General features: G+C 36.6%; 1 protein-coding gene across 1 annotated transcript in view; it reads left to right on the forward strand.

Annotated features, from left to right (window-relative positions):
- The first annotated feature begins 7,734 nt into the window (after nucleotides 1-7,734).
- Nucleotides 7,735-11,379, forward strand: part of LOC112154506 (double C2-like domain-containing protein alpha) — a 37,949-nt gene continuing 34,304 nt past the window's right edge. The window contains exon 1 of the mRNA XM_024285485.2: nucleotides 7,735-8,503. The gene's annotated coding sequence lies outside the window, so the exon portion shown is untranslated. The remainder of the gene's footprint in view (nucleotides 8,504-11,379) is intronic.

The raw sequence follows: 11,379 nt of genomic DNA on the forward strand, positions 1-11,379 counted from the left end.
AAGCAGATCTTTGTTTTCATTCTTTAACACTAGACTTATTCTTCTATGACAGTTCAAACTGAGAGAATAGTTCACTAAGAGAGAAAAGTGTAAAAATTGCAATGCCTCTGAGAAACAGCATTAAAACATCTATTAATGTTGTAAAAAAAGCAAACTTTTTTTGTAGGTTTCACCTATTTCAGGTTAATTTTAGAACGTAACTCCTGTCATAAATGAAGGAGCACTTTATTGTGAAAAAAAGTCCATTATCACAATACTGTCTCAAAAACAAACTGCATCCACTGCTGCCTTGCATAAATATTGTTTTTTTTTTTTTAGAGAGAAACAAATATTTACGAACAAAATGTGCTGTTGAAGATCTTAATGAATCTAAGAATTGGAGGCATTTATAGCTGACGAAATTTTCCTTACAGATTTCAAAATGTCCTCTAACACTACGGTCACATGACCCAAAACGCTACAGCATGAATACAAGTTTTTAAAAGAAATTCGCTAAATGGCCCCAAAACAGCATTTGTATTTGGAAGGCCGCACTCACGCTTTTACACACTGCAATTTTAAGAAAATGTACAATTTTTGACCCTATTCATTGGCCACCCAGGCACATTTGGAGGTCGTTCTGTGGCTGGCGGGTATTTCTACCTGATCTGTAACAGCTACCTGATCCGTTCACACATGCAGGAATATTACATCACTTCCAATTTGTGGCCAAAATTAGTTTAGAAATTGGATTTAGATTTTTTAGTCACGTAATTCATATATTTAGTGTATGTTTGTTTTTCCCAAGATTGTAAGCCTTGTAATTCGATAATAAATAGTAAAAATAATATTTAAAGAGAGATCAACTCCCAGCAGTGACAGACAGGAAGTAGCAGGAAATGGGGCCTTTTACACATTGTGCAATCGGAGCTGCTGCCACACCGTCCTACAGCACGCCGATTGTGTAATGACGTAATTCCCGTCTGACTACCGTCATCTACATTCGTGACCATGCCAACAATTTTTCAGAAAATCAAGCAGCCTCAGCTAATCGTGAAAATTCTGCCGACACCTCTCCATCGGTTGGTGGTAGTTGTATTTGTGCCTAAAAGAAATCAGCCAAGTTAATTTAGGACAAAGTGGAGGAATAAATGTATCTACATTTTTTTATTTATTTATTTTTCTTTTTTTTATTTTTATCAAAAATGAAGCAAGATAAAAACCGTTTTCTAACCATAAGAACTCTGTTATTGTTAATTATAGCAAAAATATTTAGCAAGAATTTTTTTTGTTTTGCTATTGTTTTTTTTACGTGTATTTTAGTAATTACAAATACACTGAATCTATGATTTATGCAAATCCAGGATTTACATACTAAATATTACAGAAAACACAGTATTTGTAGTTTCTGAAAGAAAATTTGCCTTTAATTTAATTGCCTAACAAGGAAAAATAGTTTGAGAGCGGATTCTGAAATTGAATTATCAATATTTTTGATGAGTCGTGTTTTTTGTTTGATGTATTGGAGGAACAAAGGTCTAACATGAACGTTATTTTATACCAAGATGATTTCTTAAATTGTTAAAAAATAACTCACTAAACAAAGCAAAAAAATCCATGAAGTTTGTTTTATATCCCAGCCTGCAGCTGAGATCTAAACTTGTGTATCATGTAGATTTCTTTAATATTGATCTTGTTGTTTCAACTCCCACAACAGTTGCAGACTCTCTCTGCTTTCCTTGCATCATAGAGGAGTGTGTTCATAACAATAGACATTCAGAGCTGCTGACGCACAAACATTCATACACCTTTCATGTGAAGCGATATTGCGTTCACACACACACAAAATGTCTGTTGTTTGTACGTCCACATGTGGCTGTGGGGCTCGCACGCCGCTGCAGACTCATCCACATGCGTCACGCTTGGTCACTTTAACTTCTGCTCTCTCTGTTCTCCATAAGTCCTCCAGCCATTTATCTCCAAGCGAGGCCGCCCGCGGGAGCACTCTGCCAACAACCCGTTCTTCAGCAAGTCAGTGGATTGCAACGCATTTTCCTCCAGAAAGAAAAAAAAAATCCATAACTTCATTTGAAACGGTTGAAATACCTTCTTTTCTAGCTATTTGGCGAATTTACCTGCATGAGACGACTTCTAATATTTATTTCCTGTGGTTGGAGACTTCATCTTCTTATGAAGGAAGTCTCCAAGGGGACGAATTGGAAAAATAAAAACAGGGAAGTGAGACAGAACCAAAAGATGGATTGCAATAAGTGCAGGGCTATAATGTGTGGCTCCTTCAGAGTTCAGCTCAAAAGAGCTTGTGGATTTGGATTAAACTGAGCTCGGACTTGTTCCATATTTAGTGCCACATTGTTCACTGGAAGTGTCTGAAAAATACAACATAATCATGCGTGTCAAGAACTTTAGTATTTAGCTACTCATTTAGCTGAGGGAAGGTTTTTTTTTATTATTTTTAAACTATATATACAGTATATTAAAACGTATTGAGTGCACAACAACAGAAACTCAAACCTCGCTCAGACCTTAAATGTTAAAACAACATAAAAAAATTAACAAAAAATTCCCTGAGATAAAATTAGGAGTGGGCGATATTTGGAATTTGGGTATCAGGGGGGAGGCATAGGCGGCCGCCTAGGACGCAATCTATTGGAGGGGGTGCCAAATTACAATTTTTTTTTACAGTTTGACACACCACTTTTTTGTAAAATGTAAAAAAATAGGTAATAATTAAACATAAATACAAAAAACATAAATATATAATAACTCAAAAGTTTGACATATTTAATAATTTTGCCTGGTGCTGCTCACCTCCTTGCCCGATGCAGCTGCTGTTTAACCTGTTTGTTTTTCCAAGATTGTAAGCCTTGTAATACGATGATAAATAGATAATAATAAATGCTATTTTACAGGAAAATATTCACTTCTATAAAAGTATTTAAAAAATACAATAAGTGACTTTTCCCTGGTCATTGTTAGTGAAACACTGAGTGGAATAATAATATCTGTGTCAACAATAAGACTCAACGGGAAATTACTCCACTCAATGATGCTGTCCACCTTAAAACACCCAACAGGAAAGGACAGGACAGAGTAAAATAAGTGATGAGTACACGTACCAATATGAATAACATGAATACAATTTGGTAGCTTAAATGACAACCACACATAATTTTAATAAACAGAAAATCAAACAGGTCATTATTTTTTGTAACCAAGCTGTTCATTTATTTTGGATAAAGTCATCCTTTTAATATGGTAGCCAATGGGAAAATGCCCTATTTGATACCAGCCTCCTGTGGTCATTTGAGGAACTGCAACATGATGTATTTCAAGGTTGGTTTTAAACTCAAAGTGTTTTTTCTTCTTCTTTGTAGTTTTAACATGTTCTTAAGGCATTTTTTCTGATGGAGGAGGACTTATATGAAGAAAATTAGGCTTAAAATGACATTTCTGAGTCTTTCTTTAATCAAAATGTTGTGAATCAGGAGATGAAAATGTGCTGCTTGAGTTGACCACAAGGTTCCTGGTCTGTTCCATTCTGATGCATCCACTTGCAGACAAATATAAAGAATAGATAAATATCAAAAGCTTTTACAAATAATTTTGTATGTGAATCAGAAGTTTAGTCCTTTTTTTCCAAATCTTCTCCGGTTGCTTTACTTTCACTTTTATTTTTATTTTTTGCTGTCATTTCATAACTGACGCACAGCTAGTTAACATCTCACATGCTCAAACATCTTTTGTGCTTTGAATGACACGCATTGTCTGAAGCAACAAAGTAGCACAAATAAAAATGTGTAACACCGGCATAACACTGCCCTAAAAAATGAGGGGTTTAAAGTTTGTCATAGAATATTAAATGTGTCCTCCATAAAACCCATTGTTGTGTTTTATTATACAGGAATATGATAGAGGATCGGTTTTTGAATTTATGTGAGAATTTGAAACAAAATAAATGGAAATGAATGTATATATTACTAAAGAGTCATGTTTTTTAATCTTTAGAAAGAATTATCTGCAGTTTAAATGCTGATGTCTTTTTTTCGCTTTTTTAGTTCAAAACATAAACATTTATGCGATTAAAAACTCAATAAACGGTCAAAATAAATGGATAATATATGATTAAAGCTTTCAGCATCAAACTTTATGAGGCTAGTAAACAAACATTTACCTTTTTTTCTGCCTTTTAAAGGATGTTTTTAACCTTTCATTCTAGAATCTTTGGACTAAACTATTTTCTTTATCTGAAAATGAAAGAATCTAGAATTTCTAAGGCTAATATAAGCTGCACGCACTTGTGAGGTACAAGTGATGGAATCATTTGATGACCTTATGACCCTCTGGTCATTAGCGACATGCGACCACTGGCCCCTCACTGACCCATATAAATGCCTTAAGCATAGATGTGCACGTGATTAGCAAAGTTTTACTCACATCTTTCTGTATCACAAGTATTTGTTTACTCACTCTCCTAATATGTCTCCTTATTGAATAAACTCACATATACTTGTTTTCCTCCACTTTTACCCCTATGATCAGCTGGATGACCTGGATATAACACGCTTTATTTTACCTTATAAGCACAGCATCAAAGTCCAATTTTTTCCAATGACAGAAACCATTAAAATCTCAACATATTTAATGACTAAAACACTCGTTATTTTATTTGCTTTGCTGCAGATTAGTTGCATGAAGTGCTCTTATTTTTACCATCCTGAGCACATTAGTGCTGAAGATGATTTTTTTCTCTTCGTTTTAATGACAACCCCAATAGAAATAATTGCATTGTCATTTTTGCAGCTTCCTCCCGGTTTGCATGATTGGATCCGTGTGAGTGTTAGTCATCAGTGTGTAGCAAGGCCAACTGGCTCACTGATGTCATTTGTTCTTGTCAGAGCCGCCGTGGCCCGGTTACGGTCAGCTGTGTTCACCGAAGCACCAGCACCCCTCCCAGTTATAATTGGTGTGGAGAGAGCACGTAAGGGCTATGAATTTCTAATGAGGATGTTTGCTATTCTCTCAAACAGGAGGCAGGAAAGAGGAGTTTTCCTGGCTGGGAGGAGGGATGGAAATGATGGCACGCGGATTGAAATGTCTTTTGACAACGCTGGCAGAGAGGAGTCTCGGAATCGCCGTGCACACGCGTGTGTCGTTTGCTGTTGGGAATGAGTGTGGAATTAGCAGTTTGAATGAAGAAGTGAGAGTCATCCTTCTCTGGAGGCTTGACTGCATTATTTTCCCTTGTTGATGCATTCATGCATGTCTGTGCCGTGGCATCAATTTTATCCGAGTAAACACGTGTGTGGTTGGAGCTGCAAGTGGGACATAAATAGGGGGATTTTTGGAAAAAATATAGACTTTAGTTGCTTCTGATTCCTAAAATATTTTTAGAAAGGAGAAAATTTGATTAAAAAGGAGATGGAGAGGATGCAAATGACATATATGTATATTTTTCTCCTCATCTCCTACACAGGAAGCTTACATCCAACCCTGATTAGTGGTTACTTTGCACAAAATACTGACTTGAATTTAAATCAGAGATAGATTTCCCTTTTATCTACCTTAATTTAATCTTATTAGGACTCAAAACTACTTTTAAAAAGAGAAACATCTGGTTGAGGCTCAGAAAATCTGACCACCAAACAGTTTTAGTTCTGCATAAAAGTCTCCTGACCTATTTTTTTTTATGCGACAAAGACTTCACATTCAAATCAAATCTAACTGTTCTTCTTGGTCTTCATTTTTTTTTAGTCTGATGCTCCCAGTTCTGACAGAATGCCAAGGAAGGAGAATCCAGGAGTGCATGATGCAGAATTTGAACTATTTCACTGGAGATATTTGTAAAAAATAGATTTTATCCTCTTTCTTTCAAAATATTTGTAAAAATTCTGATGTAAAAATTCAAAAAGGCAACATTAGATAAACAACCAAACTTTATTGGGATTAAAAAGTGGGGTAAATGTCTGATGTAAGGTGTTTCTCATCTTGTTTTGAAGGATTTCTGACCCAGTCTTCCAGTTTGCATCAGCTGAGCTCTGCAGGTGTTTGCTTCTTCTCAAGCAACACACTTCCAATACAGTCTGGATTTGCTTAAACTCTGAATAACAATGAAATTATTAACTTTTCAAAGCCACATTTACTCATAAATTTCTCATCAAATTTAATTTTAAAAAGCTTTGTTTAGTTGAATATTTTTTAGTTTATGCTTCATTCAGCAACTGCAGAAAACTGTTGCTGCAAAAGAAACCCAACTGTGATAATAACATGTTGTTTGTTTCTGTGATATTTAAAGACCCCTTTGAGTGAAAATTGTGTTTTTAACATGTTTTTTGGCAAGAAAATTATGCTCAAAGTTGCATTTTCTCAGTATTTATGGATGAAAGTGTTAAGTAAATGCAGTTTAAAAAAAGTTTATTTATCTTGTAGAAAATATGGAACAAGTTTCTTGCTTACACCAACGAGGAGGGAAAAGGGTGTGGGGACAGTCCTGACTGAAGCTACGTTCCATTGGTTATGTGATGTTCTTGAACATGTTGAGCTCATGGTGTTCACACTGGACCAGCAGGGAGGGGCTTCCTCATCTTTTTCTTTACTGCTGTTTATTAGCTCATGTCCACCTTCTACAGTTGGTTATAGGGTTAGTGTGAAATGTCGAAGCGTTGCAAATCTTGTGAATCTTGCTCCAGTTTTTTTTTTCCGATAAAAGACTTGGTGTCATATAATTGTGGCTGGAAAATACCTCAAATTGTTAAGTCATGTGGAGCCAGACGCCCATATATGAAGAAATGGGAGTGAGAATGCGTTAGAAACGTAAGTTGAATCAGTATTATTCCTACCTCTACGGCTTCTTATGGGGTGCCATTTGTAAATCAGAGAAGTAAAATTTTGACATCAATGTTTTCAGATATTTTGTGTGTTTTAGGAGAAAAAAATGCATATTTTCACCCTATAAATGAATAAATATATAAATGTTACATTTACTAACTAAATATTTAGTCAGCGAACTAAATATTTAAATTTAAGCTAAATATTTATTTTAAAATCATAAATATAGCCAACAAACTAAATATTTAATTTTATTAAATGAAATATTTATTAAATTAAATATTTAGTTTGTAGGCTAAATATTTATATCTAATCTAAATATGGATTTTCCAAACTAAATATTGTAACTAAATATTTAGTTTGTAGTTAAATATTTAGTTAAAAACGAAATATTTATCTTAGATCTAAATATTTTTGTTTTAAACTAAATATTAAAATTCAAAACTAAATAGTTGGCAAAATAAAACCTTAATCTTTAGTTAAAATTTAAATATTTAGCTTTTAACTATATACTTGAACTACACCATAGGTTAATAACGGTCCAGAATGGCGCACTGCTTAAACGCTGGTGTAAACAACAGTCAAATTTCTAATGAACTCCAGCCGCTCTGCAGTAACTATGTCCTTGAATTTTTTTTTATTTTTTATTTTTTTTATAATAAATATAATTAAAGACCACTGGAAATGACAAAAGATGATGGAGGTTTCAAGATCATATTTAAAAGTGAAACACTTTACGTACGCTCTTGTAATATATATACGTGTATATATATATATATATTTGCAAATCATTTTTCTATCTCAGTAATTCAACTACTAAACCAAAGAAGTTCCTACTCCGCAGCTGAAATAGTTTGATTTTTCAGAATAAGGTATAATGAAGTCATAAGGGATAAACATGTTTTATGTATGATATTCCAGCAAGTGCAAATCTTGTTTGTTAGAACAATATATGCTGATGTCTTTAACAGTTCCACAAAAATGTAACCCATCTTTGCCAATCTGGACACAATTGCATGTTCATCCTGAACTGAGAAACCTTTTTTTCTTTCCTCATCAACTCATTAATTTGCTTGTTAAAGGTGCAATTACTCATCTGATATTAAACGTGAATCACAGATTAAATTAGTCACCGCTTAGGTGATAATTGTGTGATTTTTGACTCATAAAACAGAAAGGGTTCAATTCCTCATTTTATTTTTTTTACACTAAATGTAAATATTACTTTTATTTATGTGATTTCCTGAATCTGAGCTTTAAAGTGAGTTATTCCTGTTATTGAAATGAATTCTCCAGAGAATAAATGGGATTTTGTGCGGTTGTCTCAAATGTGGGAAAAACACCCGTCTGTGTTTTTGTATCCATGTGTGTGATGATGGGGGGGTGTAAAAGGGAGGGAAGTGCATACGCACAACTGACAAAGAATGACTCCCTCTCTTCCTCCCGACTCCCTCCATCCTCCTCCTCCTCCAGCATGCCGCTCTCCTCTCTCCCGTCTTCTCATTCTAATCTCAACTTGAACTATCCGCACATTCAATTTTTAATGATTCGCGCCGTCCTCGCTCAGCCCGTCTCCCCCTGCATCCCTCTGCTCTCTGCTCCCCTCTTCGGCACCTGTTAGCCTCCACACTCCGGATTTCCCCATTTTTTTTCTGCAGAGTTCTCCTCTCCTTCTAAGGTAAGAATGTATTTTATTTTGAAATGTGTGAATCCATCCTCATCCACAATATATATATAAATAAATAACTATTCTGCATAGCATTGTCACTTCTTTTCTTTAGTTTTTTTTAATTAAAACATTTTGCAGCGTTCTTCCAGATGCAACATGTGTCTGTTTAGGTGTTTTTTAATTTATTTTTCACTTTTTTCACACATTCCGGCGCACACATTGAAGTTTTACTCACGTAATTGACAAGCCCTCACTGTCACCGTGCTCAGATCTCAATGATGCTGCTTATTAAAGTCTAACGAGTCGCTACAGTGTGCATACCATCTGCCTGTCATCCTTGTTATTTAAAGGTGAACGCAGCCTGCCGCAGGGGCCCGCTGTATGTAGGACACAAGGGGGGGAGTTAAAAACAACAGCTGAAAGAGAAATCCTCTCATAGCTACAGGTGGAGCATATGATGGGGAGATAATGAGGGACAAGAGAGCTGATTTAGGATGCTGGAGATGAAGGTGGAAGATGAGGCGCCCATGCCTGTCAAATGAGTCTAATTTAAAGTGAAGGAAGTGAAAGAGGAGGGGGGAGGCGGTGTGTCGCACAAAGATATATCCCTGACTGCTAGAATTTGCATCCATTCTTCTCTCTCCAGGCTGGAAATGTATCCTCCCTGAGAAAAATACAAGTGTGAAGTATTCATAGTTGCTGCAGCCTGAAGGAGTTCCATATTTTCACACAAATCTGCACTTCTGCATGAACAGTGCCTCACTTCCTCAGAACAATGATGAAAGCAGGAGATAAGAGAGATTCCAGCTGGCTGCATGAGAAGTGAGCTCCAGCTTCCCAGGAGAGACGCAGCCCCCCGAAGCTGGTGCCGCTGCTGGTGCTCAAGCTGCTCCAGCTCCCGGTCACATCAGGAATCCGAGTGACTGCCCACATTATGTCAACAGGCAGCTGCTCTCGAAGACACATGGATGAAGGATCTGCCACGAGTATATCTGTGTTTGCAGACGTGCATCTCCCTTTTGTGCAGACATTTATTCCTTTTTTTCCAGACCAACACATCAATAGTTATCATCATCACCACGAGGAGATTCATTGACCTGTCTCACCTTCGCCATAATGCATTCCACTTCAAATATTACTATTGCTTTATTGATGAGGCAGACTGTACTTTGGTGGCGACACAAACTCACCTCAGCCTTGAAGAGCTGAGCACAGATGAAGGTTATCTCAGCTCTGGTTTAATTGAGCCGTGAACGAGAGCAGCAGATGTCTGACTTGTTGAAGTCATTAACTGGGCTGTTGAGGTTTTCAAAAGGCAGCGACGTCTCTCGCGCTTCAAAGTCTCCTGAAAGTCCTTTCAGTGTGAGGCAGCTTCAGCTCCAGCGCTCTGCAGCATCTACCGACGCTTGTTTCATCCTCGGCCAAGCCGGACGAGCTGTGGAGCGTCCCACCCGCCGCTGCTCACAGCAGACACTTGGCCACAAAATGATGAATGACTCTCACTGTCTGCGCTCCTGTTGAAGGTCAACGGTCAGGAGAAGCGGGTTCAGAGACACTTCATCGTGTTGTGAGGGGGATCTGAAGTGAAAAAAGTTAAAGAAATAAAATAGTCAACCAGTTCAACACTCTCTCCCACTAGCTTACAGCCCCTCACATAAATATAGGAGCGAAATCTGATTTCCGATGACAATTCAGACGAGGAAAACGAAGACGTACGTGGATCTAGTTGTGGATGAATCGGAATGGAACGGAGTGAGGAGCTTATTTTCTCTCACAAATACGCTCTTTTCCAAACAGCTCCTCCTCATTCATGATGATTTAAATAAATTAATACTCAGAAATGCAGTTCTTTATACATGTCCTCCATCATATAAATATAAGGCCACAAGAACATGTTAAAAACATAAAAAATAAAATTTTCATCGATCCATAAAACACAATAATCCGAAATTGACCAGTCTTGGGGTGTATTCAGACTTTAAAACTCAGTTGATCGAGTTCTGAACCTTGGTCTGTATTCAGACTGCTGTCAAGTGGAATTTCCTGTTTCGAACCAAAGCCTGTAGACAAAACCATGTGACTAAATATCTCTTCAGTCATTGGCCAGGAATTACGAAGGCAGCTATAGAGGCAGATACTATAAAAATTCTACACTTTACAATCCTTGTCGGAATAGTTCACTTATTCAAATATTATATATAGCTAGAAAATGCCTAAGAAGTGTTTGTGACAGATAGATTGTCGGGGAAACAGTGTGAAAAGCAACGTGTATCACGTTAAGTTGTTTTATTGAGCCTGCATTCATTTAACCACTTTTCAATGAGTTGCTGTCTGATCGTTGTGGTTTTATGGTGTTGTTTTTAAGAGAATTGTGTTAAGGAAAGCTTTTAGGATGATGTCACAGCAACGCCGGGCACATGCTGCATAACGAAATACACAAAAGTATGGAAGAAGAGGTCAGATAAACGTTAAAACAGTTGGACCCCTTTTTATGTCAAAAATGACCATCGTTGCTTTAGATTTGGTCGCTTCATTCCTACCCGTTTGTCCCGCGACGACTGGCTACGGTGGCTGTTTCGGTCCAATTGTTGCATTCGGATCCTATTCAGGCTGAAAAAACTCAGAGTAAACCAAAGCTCATTCTGATTGGATCACCTCAAAAGATAAGTCCAAGAGCGGTTCCTGATCTGGTGTATTTGGACTGAAAATTTGATAATTAGTATCAAGTAAATGAACTCTGGTTCACTTTAAGTAAACCAAATATGTCCAGTCTGAATAAACCTTTAGAAAAAAGCTAAAAATGCATCTTATTTCTTTAAATTCCTTCAATTTTATTTCACAGGAGAAGACAATTATTTTATTTAAAGAGGCAATACCATTCTGTT

Source organism: Oryzias melastigma, linkage group LG19 (genome assembly GCF_002922805.2).
Source record: "Oryzias melastigma strain HK-1 linkage group LG19, ASM292280v2, whole genome shotgun sequence".
Classification (NCBI taxonomy): domain Eukaryota; kingdom Metazoa; phylum Chordata; class Actinopteri; order Beloniformes; family Adrianichthyidae; genus Oryzias; species Oryzias melastigma.